Genomic DNA, 18,286 nt, shown 5'->3' with positions numbered 1-18,286 from the left:
AAACAGCTTGGTCATTGGGATGGACTACACTGAGAGTGCCACCTCAGGGCAGACTGCAAGAAACAGGGCAGAAAATCCCCACAAACTGGTGGTTTATTCTATAATTAGATTCACCAAACTGGTAGCAAAAGAGCTTCTGTAGCACCACACTGGTTAACAAGAAGCCTAACACAGTCCCTTTTATGCATTCTGGTCCTGGGCTCCTATCCAGACAAACAGGTCTAATGTAGTGAGAGGTTACTGAAAACCGAATTCACCATATGTGAGGGTCTACTCATCTCAAAGGATCAGATGCTTACCTGCCATGTCAATATGTATCTCAGATCTTACCCAAATATCACACTGTCAGGCAATCCGTAGTAAACTAACTGAAGATTTATTAAGAAAAGAATAGTTATAAATGGTTAATAGATAATATACATAAAAATGATTGCAAAGTCCTTATCATGTTTGTAGCAGTGATGGAATAGACTGCTGGCTTCCAAAAGTCTCTTTGGTAACTTCCAAAAGATTGGATGGTCCTCAGTCCATTGTTCAAAATACTCATTTTAGGTGTAAATCTAAGTCCAGAGAATTGGTACAGGAATGAGGCAAAAATGGAGATGTTTCAGGTGTCTTTTATATCCTCTGCCATGTACATGGAAATTCACTGTCCCAAACAAAGCCCACAGCCCCTTTGTATGGAAAATTACTGACAAAGATTGAGTCTGAGGTCACATGTCCACATCACATGATCTTACATCTTTTGCTGAATCACAGGGGTGGCCCTTGGCTCCTTGCTGGCTGAGGCAGCTGCAGGAAGACTCATTGAAGAGCTGATCTCCCTGAATGGTTCATCGACATTGGGCTGGCTAGACAGGATGTAAAACTACCTTGTGGGTGTCACCCCAGAACAAAACACATGTTTGAGATACAAATAGCAAATAGTCATTACTTCAGATACAAAGATGAAACATGCATATAAGTAGGATTAACATACTTAGCAGATTACAACTTTTCCATTGATATCTTACATGACCTACTTTTATATAAGATTTTTTGCAATTGTATAACACTGGTAGCAACAATGCTATAAATGGTCATCATCAATCATACAGCATCACAGGGCTGGGGGGGGCGGGGCTAACTATTTACCGTATTTTAAACCTCCCTTTCAGAAAGTATACTAGACTCCTGTGGCTTAATTTCTCCACTGCCTAATCACTCATCTCTCTGCAAAGGGAGCTGTAGAATGCTGTCAGATCAGACTGTGTAAGGCAGTGAAGAATCTGGCTGCCTACTCATTTTCCAAGTGTAGAGAGGGGCCTTATTGTAGTGGTGAAGTCTATTAGTAGGCCTGATTATCTGTTGCATTGCACCTTGTATAGTCATTTACACCAATATAAAGTGCTGCCGAATCAGAATGACAGCATTTTTTGTGCCCTTTCTGCAGTGGTATTAATGACTGCAGTAGGTGAAGGGCAACACACAATTGGTTCCTGTGGCTTTAACAATAAATATTGTGGGAGAGCACAGCAATACCTTGCTAGCCATAAGAGTATTTTAAAAAAACATTTTTTTTAAAATGAGATGATCTGATTTTTTCCTTGTAGACAGAGGCCCAAGTTCAGAATCAGTGCAAGTGAGTATGACTCCATTGATTTAATCACTGCTCCCATTTACACCAGGAATGAATTTGGCCCAGTGCTTGTAACAGACTGAGCTAGACAGTGCTAGCTAATTTAGTCAGAACATAAGTTAAAGTACAATAAGCCCTCTGAACCAGTAAAACTGTAACTAATAGCGGGTTTCCTTGTAACAGATGGAACGTCATCTGTCAAGATTTCATATTTGATACAGGATAGAAATTATTGGCAAAATAGAATTATTGGAAAGTCTGGGTCATGTCTCATTAAATTTTGGGTCCAGAGAGGATGTGATAAATTACTTCAGGCACAGTCCAAAATCAACTCAATGGAAAGCAAATTGACATCCAAAAGGACGTCAGTCAGGAAAGACAGTTCATACTTGTCTAGATTAACTTTCCCCAACTTTGGGCTAGAAATGTTTTCATATGGTTGATTCTATGTTCATCTAAATTTCTCTTTTTTCCTAACAAACCTCATTTACTTAAAATCATTGTGCTCTTGGTTTCTTTATGATAGATTGACACACAGCCATCCTGGAGAGGGAACCAAACCTTTAGATTCTGAGGAGGTGTAATACAGAAGACTTACATTTGAGGGTTTGTGGGATTTGGATCACTGACGTGTGTATGTGTTTGCCATTTTGTGGAGAACAGATCTGAAAAGATGGAGAGGACGGGAGCTTGTCGGAAACACAGCTGGTGGTGTTGGCATGGGACGGCACCCAGCTCCAGGACTTCGGAAGTGCTATTATAAGGGGTTGTAAAGCTGGTTTCACAGTCCCTCGCTTCGCCTGCCCCAGAACTGAGCCCTGTATGTTTGGGGGGCAAGGTCAGACAGAGAAAATGCTGGATGTGGCTGAAGCAGGGGCAGAAATACTGCCCCAGTTCTAGTTACCTGGGAATTTTGCTGCTCTCAGCTGGAATGTTTACAGTAAACAAAGTGTGAAATAACTTCACCTGAAGTAATGAATTCAGCAATAGAGCAACAGCTTGAATTACCTGTTTCACCTATAAGGACGGTCCAATACAAAAGTTCAGCGTTTGAAGTGCTTGATTAATTTTAAATTTGTATGCACATTTTGCTATGCCTATGTAATTTTATGGGCATATATTAATAATAGGCTAGGCAACCCTGTGTCCTAATTTATTTAGAAATGTTGATTTGTGGTTTATGCTGGTGACATGATCTTTAAGAAATGCACTGTGATTACTTTGTAACGCAGTATATTGAATGGATGTTTGGTAGTGAGTTTTGCTGCCTGATTTATTTCTGTAATAATACTTATTATAGTTACAGTGCTTTACAGGTTCAAAGCATGATTCATACATTAACTGAGTAGTCCTCACAACACCCCTGTAAATGCAAATATGTATTATCCCCATTTTACACAGGGGGAAACTGATGCAGAAAGGTGAAGTGACTTGTCCAAGGCTATGCAGCAAGTCAGCAGCAGGTCTGGGATTAGAACTCGAGACCTCTTCATTCCCAGCCCTGCTGTTTTCTCTGGATTATACTAGTTTGTGAGTATTTTCAATTTGTAGAAAGAAAATGAGCAGTAACTTATTGATACTAGCACAGAACTTCTCTTATGCTAAAACTTTCATGAGAAACTGGACTTGTTTCAGGACGTGATAAATGGGAAATGTGGTTCATACGCAATCATGTCTTGTCTGGCAATATCCCCTAAACTAGATTTTAATCAGCTAATTTTATTTTTGTATCCCTTTTATGCCACTTGTGTTGTGCGATTAAGATATTTCACATTGAAGTGACTTTCTGTTTTGATTATAGCTTGTATTTTTATGTGCAAGCGTAAGTTTCACCTTATCATAGATAATTTATCTATATTCAATTTGCATAATCATTTAATATAATTATTAACCTTATGAAAAGTCATGTTATAGGTTAATAAGTTTAGATTTTATTTGGATTAAGTTTGCGTGGTGTTCATGTCCTGCTCTTAAACAACATAAGTATAAAGGACTTAAATCTCTTACAACTATGGTAGATTTAATGCATTTTAAGCAATTTCTTTTACAACATGCTCTATTCAATATGTTGGGCACTATTGGGTCGTTAAAGCAATTAGTTGAGTTAACTGCATCTATTGTGCAATAGTTCTAATGCCTGGGAAAAGGATAAAGGGTCTTCTTAGAGTTAATGATTTCAGACTAATATTTCAATGCTTCCTTTTGGAAATGCTTGAGAGGAGAATAGCTGGAGGTTCCAGTTCACATTCCTCAAAGGGATTGTACGTCACTTCCCCCATTTTGCACCCTATGTGTTGTTCTAGAATGCTGTGCAGATGCCCAAAGGAACAGAAGGCAGCTCATTCCGCTTTGCTTTCTACTGCAATGGGGAGCTTCTGCTCTACTCAGTCTGAATTGGAAGGTGTACGAAAAATTACCACTTACATATTTATAGCCACATAAGTGATGTGGATGAGTAATTGGCTAGTGCTAAAAGTTGCTGATTATTGTTCCCATTCATTTAGTCAGAATGTAGTTTTGCAGTTGGAGTCTGTAATTCCACATCTTAAAAACCCCTGGGTAAGGAAATACTTCTGGTCTGATTAACATGCTGCAAATAAGAGCAGCAGTTGATACATGTGACAGCGGTGAAGGCCATTGCTGGAGGTGACACTCTGGTTGCACACAATTTTGAGTCTTTGGCCTTATAGCAGGAAATTCAATTTCCTTACACAGTGTTAAGGCCTTTGAACGTTTAGGGCTACTTTTTTTAAATGGCCTCTGTTTTTCTGTTCATACTTCAGGATCACAAATGACAGCAGGTGCCAGAGATGGTATTTTAATATCTATCTGATTAGACCTACAGATCAGATAAGATTAAGAACGCTCCCATTTTCACTTGCAAATAATTGTGGGTGCAAAATAGAGGCTGAGTTGAGGCCTATTAAAAAGTTAGCATTTGGGGCCAAATTTTCGAAGAGGCCAGCAAGATTCACATGCAGAGTTGTTTGCATGTGCAACCTGGATTTATGTGTGCAAACAGAATAGCTAAATGTGGGTTGTCTATGCAAGCCATTCTGAATGCAAATTTACAAGTGTCTTTTCAAAATATGGTCCTCTGGGTATATTATGTGGTAGCTAGACATGGGTCTCATAAAATCCATATATCAACACTCCAGCTTGCTTTTGCACCAAAGAATTACCATTCAACTAAACAGCTTTCAAGTACAGCAGGAAGGGGGAAAGCAATCAATCTTGTTTCTAATGGTCCTTCCCCAAATAATTTTAGGAGACTTGTAATGTGTTAGCCACTTCAAGAATTCTCACAAATTTATTTGTAAATAAGCACTCACAAGTACGTCAGCAAGTGTCTCTCTCAAGACTAAATATTGAAGTATGGTACAAAAAGGAGTTAACCCTCTCACTATCACTATGAAGCAGGTAAATATGAGTAAACAGACGTCGTCAGAACTGGGATTAGAAATGGGATTTTCTGGCTTTTATGAAAAACTAGAAAATATAAATTATAAAACATTTTAAAATATAAATGAATGTGGTTTTGAGGACACTTGCTGATATATTGTAAGTGGGTGTGTCTACATGTTTGCGCATTCTTGGAGTCAGTAACATGACTAGATTCATTTGTGAAAGGCATATTACAGACTATTAAACGTTATCTTCTCATTTCAGTTGACAGCTGCTTAGTATGGTGGTTATGCTTTGGTGAAAATCTATACCAGTCAAATGGCTCTCAAACAGTAATGAGATTCCAAATCAAACTGAGTTTCGCTTACATTTTAGGATCAGATTTATGTTCAGGATGTATATGACTCTTCCCACCTGCTACCGCTACTCCTTTAAAAGAGTTCATTGTAACTGTTCCAATTGCCTATTTGTTCTTGACTGCATCAGTTTGTTACATTCAGTCATATTGGATTTTTATTACACTGTACAACTTTGAACGTATTCAATTCACATTTTACTCTTGAAAGAGGCATTGTCTATTATCATTGACAGGATGGAGCATGTAATAAATGAAACATCAAGCATAAGTGAGAAAAATGGTAGCGGTGTACATAGATAGCAAGAGCACAAATGAGTCTTTCAACCTATAGGTCCCCCATATATCAGTGACACTTATTTTTGACAGCTTCTGTTAATTTGCAAACTTGCCTCTGGCAAGAGGACAAGGAAGCAGTAGCACAGTGAGATGAATGAAAATACCCAGCTGTAATAAGTGAGGTGCACAATGATTATAAGCTGTGAGAACAAAGGGGTTTAGTATGGAAGATCTGCTTATTGGGATCCTAATTATCAGAGCTCTTTCTGCAGCTTTGGTAGGGAAACTATTTCCTTTAGATTGGACAGACCACTGAAAATGGCGCTTAGGAAATGGTGCCATTGCGTGAATGCACTTCAATTGGTAACATTTAGTCCTTGTTTGGATGAGGGAATCCAGTAAGAGATTAGAGCACAGGAGTTCCTGGTTCCAATTAGACCTGGTTTGTCTGTTATAATCAGGCCCTTCTAGCTATCATAAGACTTTTTGATTTTGCCTTGATTCTGAAAGTGTTGTATTAGCTTTGATCTTTTCTGACCCCTTACTATAGTTTTGTTTCCTATTTTTAAATATTCCCTATACTAGTTTTTCCCCCCATTCTACCCTCACCAATGCCATCCTAATCAGACAAGACGGATTAAATGGACAAAAGGTGCATTAATTGCTCTTGCTATCTCATTTGCTTCGTGACTCCACTGTATTGAGCTAACTTTGAGTCTTATAAGATCAATGTACTGAGGTAACATTCCTGTCCATCAGTTGTGGCTGCTGTTAACAGTTTATTTCAGGGTTTCTCGCCAGCAGGTGTCATACTAGTTCTACCACTTTTGATATAGTTCATGCTTCACACTTGCCATTGTTTGAAAGGGAATAATAACAATAAATTAGACAGAGTTTGAAGAAACATAACCTTTAATTATTTTGCCCATTGCTTAATGAACCACACAAATAAGAGGGAAAGTTTTAATGTTAAAAGCAAATTGAGTATGATGAACAAAAAAGAGTTCAACATAGAACTGAAAATAAAGGAGAGAGAGAGAGAGAGAGAGAGGGAGGGAGGGAGCCAGCCTGCAACAGAAAGGAAGAATGTTCTCATAGGATGGGACTGAGGCTCAGGAGATCTGGGTTCTAATCCTGGCTCTGTCACACACTCCTGCTTGTCCTTGGGCAAGGTGCTTCACTACTTCGGCTGTAAACTGAGGAGAATAAATCTAATTCCCTAGGTCACCAGGTTATTGTGAAGATAAATCTATTAGTCTATGTGGGTCTTGGATATTATGGTGACTATCAAATCCTATACATAAAAAGAAATTGAGCATTATACCATAAAGACATTGTATATGTGCTGTTCCAGAATAATTATGATCAATGCTTTAAGGACTGATAACTGCAAGTACAACTGCTTTTGGACACTGTTATATCACCCTCAAGCCTTTAAGTTTTCTTGGTTTATTCTGAAGCAGAAAATGAGACTCCTTGAGTCAGATTCTCAGATGTATCTGGGTTATGCTGGCGGCACCACCCAGAGAGTCCTTTATGTTGGGGAGTCCCCAGCTGTTCCTTTAGCGCAGCTTTCTGTCCTTTTTGTAGAGCAGAGCAAAGGGGATAGAATGAGATCTGGGGATCCAGCTCACAGCACCTTACTAAAGAGCCCTCTGAATGAGGCAGAATAGTCCTTTCAGCACAGTTTGTGGTTGGGGTAGTTTGCTCAGGTGAGGCTAAGTGTTACTGAAGCGAAAAGAGGGAGCTGTGCTGGAAGGTAATACTTGTTGCTCTTACTATGCCAGGAAGCAGTGCTGACTTTGCACGTCACTTCCTGGCTATTAAAACACTTCCCTCTGTAGCAATTTGTGCAAGACTATATTCTTCTTGATTTCTTTCTTCTGATGGTAAAATAGCCTTTCTGTGTAGTAACAGATAGCTGTTAGCTGTACTTTCCAAATCTTGGCTTATTTCTCTAGGGTGTGGTCTCCGTTGCTGTGTTTTACTAGAGCCCAAATCAAGGTGTCTGAGTCAATAAGTTCTTGTATTTCTAGAGTGCGGAACTGCCAGTAGAAAGGGTGCCAGCTCCAGCAGGCAGTTTACATTGCGGGGGGGAGGGGGGGAAGAGATGCATGGTAGATTTAGTGAGATGGAAGAAACAAACCATATGCTCCTGACCTTGGTTTCTTCCCAAGACTACAGAGTTTTAATACATGCCAGATGAGAAGAACAAACCCAAAAGAATTTTCCTCCTACGAAGTTGGTTCAGTTACTGGACATTTTCACTTATACTCCAAGGTGTGGTTTGAGCATGTAAAGTTTTCCCCACAGATTACTGAACAGACACAAGCTGTGGACACGTTTGGGAAACCACTGGGGTTTTAAAAACCTGCTCGTATGGGGCCTAATCCTGCAAGTAACTGAGGGTATGTCTGCACAGCAAGCCTCCAACCCAGGCTGACAGAAGTGGGCTAGTGGGGTTTGCGACAGTGCTCTAAAAATAGCTATATAGACAGACAGTGCTTTGAAGTTGTGGCTCGGGCTGGAGCGCCGGCTCTGAAGTCCACCTCCCCCACGCCGTAGGCTTCAGAGCCTGAGTGCAACTTCAAAGTGCTGTCTATACAGCTATTTTTAGAGTGCTAGTGTGAGCCCTGTTAGCCCAAGTCTGTTCACACCAAAATGCTGTGTTAGCTGTACCCTATGGGCCTTCAACTCCCATTCAACATGTCGAGGGATCTGGCCGTGGCTGCATGGTGTATGCTTCTCATGCGCTTGGTTGCAGTGTACAAGACTCCCCTGAGAAAAGCTAGCCTTTCACTTTATTTTTATCCCCTTCTTACAACCTTTCTTTTACTTTCTTTCTTTAGATGGCTTTTGATAATGTGTACACAAAACCTATTTTGCACTTTAACTCTTTGGAACCCTTTAGATAGCGAAAGTCACCTTTTCATTTTTTTCCCTCACAAACACAGCAGGTGAGCATATATCTAAGATAACCATCTCAAAGTGGGTTTGTTATTGGCTTGACTGCTGCTCAGAGGTCATGTAAAAGACTGTAAGAGCAATGTCAGCCAGGTTTGGGCTTTGTTTTAGGTTCTCAACAGATCTTCAAGGTTCCAGACCTTGTGATGTATTTTTATGCAACACCACTACTGCCAGACACTACTATAAGAGAAACAATGTTTTGAGATAAGGCTTACTTTAGATTTTCTCCCCAATCCAATGGTTTCCATATTTTAGGATGTCTGTTACTTCTCTCTTATTCTGTTGCCTTGTGAGTAGCTAAAACATTTGTAGAAAATTATTACTTAATTATTACTTTAAAAAAGGTTAGGGTATTTTGTTGCTTCAACGGTCTTCAGTTGCTCCAGGTCCCCGCCCCTACACATGCTCACTTACTCCATTTTGTTTACTATGTATTGTCAGGAACCTGTGTGAAATCTCTGTTTAAAAGCAGATGAATTGCTTATTCCAGAGCAGAATTTACCCTTTCCTTGTTGTTGAAAGTAACCTCTATAGAACTGTTACAAACCCGCTTTCTCTAAAGAACTGGGATGTCTTTTGTTTCTTTTCAAGGCTAAAGTATCTGAGAATGAATAGAAAGGGCTTAATTCAATCTCAGGTACACCAGTCTTACACATGTGTAACTCCACTGGCTTCAGGAGTTGCTCCTGATTTACACCAATGCGAGAGCTAAATCAGTCCTGCAATGTGAAACTGAATCCTGAGGCATTCACTGAAAAACTTGTGAATCATGTATCAGAGGGGTAGCCGTGTTAGTCTGAATCTGTAAAAAGCAACAGAGGGTCCTGTGGCACCTTTGAGACTAACAGAAGTATTGGGAGCATAAGCTTTCGTGGGTAAGAACCTCACTTCTTCAGATGCAAGTGAAGAAGTGAGGTTCTTACCCACGAAAGCTTATGCTCCCAATACTTCTGTTAGTCTCAAAGGTGCCACAGGACCCTCTGTTGCTTTTGTGAATCATGGTTGCCAGCTCCCTTCAGGTTGAAGAGGACAAAGTTGAAGAGTCCAGGTTTTTGTTACTGGTTAACATGGACAACAAAGAAATTCCTTGTATGGTTCTTGATAGACAACTAGAATGGCATGAGGAATTAGTCAGGGGAAGGTATACATTTACTTCTGATAAAATACCTAAACATGTTGACAAATTAGATGTTTGCTTCAGGCTCCTGGCAGTTTGGGCAATCCTGACTTCAGGCCTTTGTCCATAAGTCAAATAACAGATGAGTAATGGTTAAGAGAAGGCATGTGTTAGAAAATCATGAGTTCATATGGGTCAGCAGTAATAATCTCTCTTGACATAAAGCTCCACATCACAACATCCTATTGGTGTGAATATCAAACTATACAAACACATCTCTGCCTGTCTGAGCTCTGATGTACCCATCACTGAAGTAGTGAGCCACCAATACTAAGCACAGATGTACTCCAGTGAGAATTCTCTGAAGTCATTAAAACACGTGCACTGTTGCTGATACTAAACTGAACTCTGTCCAGCTCCAGGTAGGTAGCTACAACCTTCTCTTTAGTACAGTCTATTCACTTTTATTTTTTGATCCCTTGCTGTCTTCTGCTTTAAAAAGTTCCTTGGTACCTCATCCTCATGTCATATAAAATAAATGAATATATAACATACAAAGCAGTTTCCAATTTATTTTTTCCTGACTTTTGATGTGACTGAAAAATTAATGAAAAAAAGATCAAATATGGTCTGACTTATTTCTTCTCTTCCCCTGGGCTTGTGTTTTCAGGCTTTTCACCACCTGGTTCCCTACCTCCACCAGCAGAGCTACATTGTGGCTTTTCTTTGGTAAATAGCTTGATGTATTACTCTAGGGGGGAGGGATAGCTCAGTGGTTTGAGCATTGGCCTGCTAAACCCAGGGTTGTGAGATCCATCCTTGAGGGGGCCACTTAGAGATCTGGAGCAAAATCAATACTTGGTCCTGCTAGTGAAGGCAGGGGGCTGGACTCAATGACCTTTCAGGGTCCCTTCCAGCTCTATGAGATGGGTATATCTCCATATATTTTTAGGTGCAGATCACTAAGGTGGGTCAGGCATATTTCTCCTGATCCAGTTTTTTTCATGCAAAAATTGCAGTATGCCAGCCTAACTGCCAGAGTAGCTCTGCCAAAAGCTGCTTCCCAGATGATGCTCTCAGAAGTGAAATATAATGATCATGTTATAAAAGTGAAGCTGTTGCTTGGACTATGGTTTCTCGTTGCAGCCACGATTGCAGGGGGCCAAGATTCCACATCCACAGGACAGCCCTAAGTTAAGCACTCATGATGAAGGAAGGGTGAGGGTCAGTTGTGGGGGTAATGGTGAAATAAACATGGTTGTACTTTACTTTTGATCTGATAGTCTTCATCCTTTTCCCTCCCCAACTGTGGAGCCGGTGGGCATACAGAAATTGTACCAATTTAACAAAATCTGTTTCAAATTAGTTAAATTTGTGCAACTGTCTTCTATGGATACTTCTTAATCATTTTAACAGTGAATAAAATTCATTTTAGCTTAATTTAGTTTTTACCAAATATTCCCATTGGTTTCAAAGGGATTTGGATGAGGCCCTTAAAAGAGTGCAAACATACACTAAACAATGAGGAGAAAGCATGCAGCAGCGGCTTCAGTGCAAACATAGTTGACGTTTAGGAACTTGGGAGTAGGTTGGTGGATGTTAGAAAAGCCAAGCCACAAAATGAGATTAAACTGGCTAGAGACATAAAGGGTTAAAAAAAAACCCTACAAATACATTAGAAGCAAGAGGAAAACCAAGGATAAGGTAGGCCCGTTATTCAAGGGGGAGGGGAGGAAACTAACAGAAAATGTGGAAATGGCAGAAGTGCTAAATGACTGTTTCAGTTTTCACCGAAAGGGTTAGTAGCAATTGGCTGTCTAACACAGTGAATGCTGGTGAAAATGAAGGCGAATCAGAGGCTAAAATAGGGAAAGAACCAGTTAAAAATTACTTAGACAAGTTAGATGTTTTCAAGTCACAAGGGCCTCATGAAATACCTAGAATACTCAAGAAGCTGACTAAAGAGATACCTGAGCCATTAGCGATTATCTTCAAAAAATCATGGAAGATGGGAGAGATTCCAGAGGACTGGAAAAGGACAAATGAAGTGCTAATCTATAAAAGGAAATAAGGACAACCCTGGGAAATACAGACCAATCATCTTAAATTCATTATGCCAAAAGATAATGGAGCAAATAATTATGCAATCAATTTGCAAACACCTAGAAGATAATAAGGTAATAAGAAACAGCATGGATTTGTCAAGAATAAATCATGTCAAACCAACCTGATAGCTTTCTTTGACAGGGTAACAAACCTTATAGGTGGGGGGGGGGAAGTGGTAGACGTGGTATATCTTGACTTTAGTAAGGCTTTTGATACGGTCTCACATGACCTCATAAACAATCTAGGGAAATACAATCTAGATGGAGCTTCTATAAGGTGGGTGCATAACTGGTTGGAAAACCGTTCCCAGAGAGTAGTTATCAGTGGTTCATAGTCAAGCTGGAAGGGCATATTGAGTAGGGTGCCACAGCAATCAGTTCTGGTTCTGTTCAATATCATCATCAATTATTTAGATAATGGCATAGAGAGTATACCTATGAAGTTTGTGGACGATACCAAGCTGGGAGAGGTTGCAAGTGCTTTGGAGGATCGGATCAAAATTCAAAATGATCTTGACAAACTGGATAAATGGTCTGAAGTAAATAAGATGAAATTCAATAAGGACAAATGCAAATTACTCCACTTAGGAAGGGACAGTCAGCTGCACACATTCAAAATGGGAAATGACTGCCTAGGAAGGAGTACTGCTGAAAGGGATCTGGGGGTTCTAGTGAATCACAAGCTAAATACGACTCAACACTGTTGCAAAAAAAGCAAACATCATTCTGGGATGTATTAGCAGGAGTGTTGTAAGCAAGACACAAGAAGTAATTCTTCCGCTCTACTCAGTGCTGATTAGGCCTCAACTGAAGTATTGTATCCAATTCTGGGTGCCACATTTCAGGAAAGATGTGGAGAAAGTCCAGAGAAGAACAACAAAAATGATTAAAGGTCTAGAAAGCATGACTTTGGAAAGAACATTGAAAAAATTGGGTTTGTTTAGTGTGGAGAAGACTGAGGGGGGACAGGATAACAGTTTTCAAGTACATAAAAGGTTGTTACAAGGACGAAGGAGAAAAATTGTTCTCAATCTCTGAGGATAGGACAAGATGCAATGGGCTTAAATTACAGCAAGGGCAATTTTGGTTGGACATTAAGAAAAACTTCCTAACTGTCCAGATCGCTAAGCACTGGAATAAATTGCTAGGGAGGTTGTGAAAAATCTCCAATGATGGAGCTTCAAGAGCAGGTTAGACAAACACCTCTCAGGGATGGTCTAATACTTAGCCTTGGTCTACACTGGAGGGGGGGCGGGAAATCGATCTAAGTTATGCAACTTCAGCTACCTGAATAACGTAGCTGAAGTTGACGTACTTAGATCGACTTACCATGGTGTCTTCACCGCGGTGAGTTTACTGCTGCCACTCCCCTGTCGACTCTGCTTGCGCCTCTCGTGGCGCTGGAGTATAGGAGTCGACGGGAGAGGGCTCGGGGGTCGATTTATTGCATCTAGACTAGACACGATAAATTGATCCTCCCTGAATTGATTGCTGCCCACCAGGTAGTGTAGACATACCCTTAGTCCTGCCATGAGTGCAGGGGACTGGACTAGATGGCCTCTCGAGGTCCATTCCAGACCTGTGATTCTATGTTGCAAGGTTGTGTGGATTTAGTATGGGATTGGGGTGAGGGGCTAGCAGACCTGCTCTCTCCTTTGCTCCAGTGCATTCTAATTCTATTGCTAGTCCAGAGAATCAGAGACTTCTAGGCTATGCGTAGGAGGGTATTGGTAGAGACAGCACAGAGACCTAGTGTGACCCAATATTTGTATGGATTAATTCTCTGATCTAGCAAGGCTCTTACACACCATTTTAAGCATGTGAGTAGTTCCATGTGCTTAAAGGTAAGCAAATGTGGAAGAGTATTGCTGCATCAGCACCTCAAATTCTCTAACATATCTGGTCTGAAGCAGGATTTCCATTGACTTTATCAATGCAGGTAGGCAAGACACTTTAATACAGGATTTGAGTATAGTGCCTGCCAAATGACATCTAGGCTCTTGTCCGCCTACTTAAGAGCATCTGCTATCAGTTCAGTGGGAGGCAGAGAGCTGCACCTAATGTATATAGATCAGAATGTGTTGCCTATCACGGGAAATCATAGAAGGTGTAGCCCACAAAGAATAGGTCCCAGTACCTCCTGTCAGCTAGCTCTGTTTGCTCTGGGGTGCCTGATCATTTTGATTAAAGAAAAATCCTAATTAACTAGAATTGTACAGAACCAGGCAACTCCAACCGCTTTCCTTAAAACCTGAGAGCTGCCTCCCCATCCTCATTTACTGTTGTCTGTCTCTCTGCCCTTCCCGATGGTCTGACCCTTGCTGAGCATTAGGACTTGAGTGATCTGTAGGAGCTGCAGCCCACGAAAGCTTATGCTGAAATAAATTTGTTAGTCTCTAAGGTGCCACAAGTACTCCTGTTCTTTTTGTAGGATATAGAGAATTCCCAATGATACCAATGACGTGAAAACGCCTGAGGGCCAGGACTGCATCATCGTATATGACTGCAAAGCTTTATGCCACCTGGGGGCAATACAAACCAGTACTAATAGCCCAGCTGACTGCTTGGATCAAGAGAAGGTGCCGCCCTGATGAAGGTCAAAATGATCAAGGAGTCACACTTAGGACAGATTTCAGAGTAGCAGCCGTGTTAGTCTGTATCTGCAGACAGAGCCCATGTTACTGCTCTGCATTTATTCCCCCCCCCCCCCCCCCCCCACACACACACAATGGTTAAACTCTGCCGGGCACCGTGCTATGAAATCCAGAGCACTGGAGCCATTTTTGTCACCCGCAATATCTAAACGCTCCCCCAATGGTTCCTGGAGGCAGCTCAAAGAGGAGCAAGCCCTGGGTTTGTGTGTGCCTGTGTCCGGTTACGGGAGCCTGGGGAACCTGCCTACAACATAGCATGAGTGGCAGCCCAGATCCCCCACCCCTCGGGGCCTTGGGAGAGAGGAGAGCCATTGGGCTAAGCTCGCCTTTCTGCCCGCCTCCTCCAAAGCATCACCACGTGGTCCTCCCCTAGCAACCGGAGGGGATGTCTTGGTACAGGCAGCTAGGGGCAGAGAGAAGGCTCGGCAAGATGAGGCCAGAGGGGTATTGACTGGGCTGGGGTATTTGTGGTAGGTAGGTGTAAGGCTCAGCTGACTGAACTCTCTAGCGTGAGCCGTGACAGCTGCCTCCTCCTAAGCACCCAGCCATTAGCACAGCAATCTGCAGCTCACTTTGCATTTCCTGCACGATCAAAAAGGCATCCTGCAAAAATGAATCACCCTCACCCTGGGTAAGTGAGAACTGAAGTTTCCAGCTATGCACCCAGGGGGTTGGGCCAGCTGTGCTCCCACTGGCTGGAGAAGCCGAAGTGGCAGATTAATTAATGAATAAGGGTTGTGGGCCGATGCTTAATGGAAGGAAAACTATTTTAAAGCACACAAAAATACCTTTCAGATTATTTCTTTGCTGAAGATTCTGAAGCCCTTTATGTTTTAAGATGTCATTTGTTTTTAAATAAAGAATTGTCACAAGCAGCATCTGTCACAGGCATCAGGCATTAGAATCTCAGTCACAGGAGTTGGTGGTTGCAGGATAATGTTTGCATGGAAAATTATAAATAGAAAAGAAAACGCTAGTTGGGAGAACTAGGACTAACCTATTGCACGTTCTCCTGGAGTACTGCAATGAGGAGAGTGGGGGTAATTCAGTATTAAAAAGCTGTATCGACCCTAGAGCTTCTATAGCTTCATTTTTTTTTTTTGAACAGAGATTTTGACTCTCTTTGGATCTCTTATTGTTGCTTAACCATTGCTACCTCTTACTAAAAACAACTGCAGTCCTTAACAGAAAAAAAAGACCCAAACCAATAATAGGAATCTAGTATTCTCAAATTCCCTTCTGTATTACACAGTGGAATGTATCTTAGACTAGTTCCCCCCCCCATCAGAAATACAAATAATAGGAAGCTGTATCATAACTTTATTTTACAAATAATTTAAATATGCTCTTTCCCTTTAATTGTATCTGTTATACATTTTAAAGAGTTGACCAGCCTAGTTAAAATCAGTTGATGTTCCTCATGTTTGAAATAAGACTCTAATCTTTGTTTATGGTTATTTGGCTTTCTAATTAATTTTATGGGAATAATGGAATAAAATTCAGTGAAGCAAACAACCTGAAAGAATTTAGGGCCCGATCTTGCATTCAGATTTAGACAAAACTCCCAGTAACTTTAGTTACTCAGCTCTATAAGCCTTTGTAGAACTGAGCCCTTACCTGGCATTTCTATCTAGAGCACATCCATAGATCTCAGAGCTCTTTGCAAAGGTGGGTAAGTATTCCTATTTTATGTATAGGGAAACTGATACACAGAGAGGTTAAGGCCAACATTGTCAAAAGCATCCCTTATTTTGTGTCCCTCAGTTTTTGGGTGTGCAACTTGAGACACCTAGGACACACCGCTCCTATTTCAGTTCCTGTTGAAATTAATGGGAGCTGCAGGTATTCTGAACCTCTGCAAATCAGGCCCTATTTGTTGAGGTGACTTGCTCAAGATCTCAGTGCAAATTAATAGCAGAGCTGGGATTAGAACCCAGATTGCTGAATTCCCATTCCTGTACCTATCCACTGGACCTGCTGTAAAAGGTGTAACTATAACATAGTTTGGTGATAATTTAAAAACCTTTAGAAACATTTGTATCCTGTGTTTCTGAATCTGTGTGGTTTGTACAGTTGATAGGCTATAAGCAAAAATGTCTGAAAACCCCTTGTTTTTGGAGGGTTGTGTGGCATGAGTTATTGCACAAGGGATCCTTGTTTACAACTGGTATCTATTGTACTTAGGCTACAGACAAATGAATGCCTCAGTCATGGCTGTCTTAATATACGTCTCAAAATACTTGTGAAGTAGTCTGATTAGACTGGGTAATCATCTGTTTGGTGAAAACAGTGAAAATTACAGCACTGTGGATAATTAAGATCAGTGACTATAATTTAGGGAAAATATACTTAAAATAAATGAAGGCATTTTCAACAAGAACAATATGGATGGAAAAATCTTTAATGTATTCTGTCATTATCAAAACCACAACTCCTTAATGAAGCAGGGATGCATTATGAAATTGTCAAAAACTAGTATTCAAATATTCAGCCAGCTGAAGTCAGTGGAAAGGCTCCAATGGATATCAGTGGGCTGTGGATCAGATCTGAAGGTCTTGCCTTGCTCTTGCAAACATTTAAGTAGGGTATGTACATTTACTCATGTGAGTAGTCACACTGCTTTCCCATTGGCTCCATGGAATTATCATGTGAAAAAGTTCTGCATGTGTTTAAGTGTTTGCAGGATTGGGGCAAAGTAATCAACCATCTGCCTGTTGACTTCAGTGGGTTTTGGATCAGCAAACCAGCCAGTGTTTAAAGTGGTCTTTAAAAAGTGTGTGTGTGGGGGGAGAGGGGGATGTCTATCATTTCCTGCAAAAGTAAAAAGCAACATCACATTTGTTCTGCTTCTCCCTCCAGCCCCCACATCAATTCTACACCCCTCTCTCTAGCCTCACCTCTGCTCCTCCCGTAACTCCTGATGTTCTTTACTCCCCTCCCTTAGTGTGAGGGTGGTGCAGCAGAGTCTCTTCTCCCTCTGCCCAGGCCTAGTGTAGCAGAGTGGGAGGAGCCAACCCATTGCTTACAGGAAGAAGCTGGACTCTTTCTGCTGTTTCCTCCAACTCCCCACCTGTGAGAACAGCTTTGACTACAGGGGGGAGCAGGAGACAGCACTACCTGCAACAGCACTGATTGGCTGCTCTTCCCACGAGATAGGACAATGGGGAAAGAAGCAAATCACAAGGGTTTTACTCCCCAGGCAGGGCTGAAATGTGTACCCCTCAGCAACATTGTTCATGATTTTATAGATTTCTATCATATTCCCCCCCCCTTCCCCCGGTCATTTTTTTCAAATCTGAACAGCCCCCCCAGTCTTTTTAATCTCGCCTTGTATGGAAGCTGTTCCATCCCCCTTTGCATTTTTGTTGCCCTCCTCTGCACCTTTTCCAATTCTAATATCTCTTGAGATGGGGTGATCAGAGCTGCACACAGTATTCAACGTGTGGGTGGACCATAGATTTATATAGCAGCATTATGATTTTTTCTGTCTTATTATCTATCCCTTTCCTAATCATTCTTAACATTGGTAGCTTTTTTGACTGCTGCTGCACATTGAGCGGATATTTTCGGAGAACTATTCACAATGACTCTAGGATCTTTGTCTTGAGTGATAACAGCTAATTTGGACCCCATCATTTTGTGTGTATTGTTGGAATTATTTTTTTCCAGTGTGCGTTACTTCGCACTTACCAATATTGAATTTCATCTGCAATTTTGTTGCCTAGTGTAGTGATATCCCTTTGTAACTCTTCACAGTCAGCTTTGGACTTTTAACTATCTTGCGTA

The sequence above is a fragment of the Emys orbicularis genome, chromosome 8, assembly GCF_028017835.1.
Source record: "Emys orbicularis isolate rEmyOrb1 chromosome 8, rEmyOrb1.hap1, whole genome shotgun sequence".
NCBI lineage: Eukaryota > Metazoa > Chordata > Testudines > Emydidae > Emys > Emys orbicularis.
The sequence above is the reverse complement of the archived record's forward strand: the minus strand, read 5'-3'. Positions refer to the sequence as shown.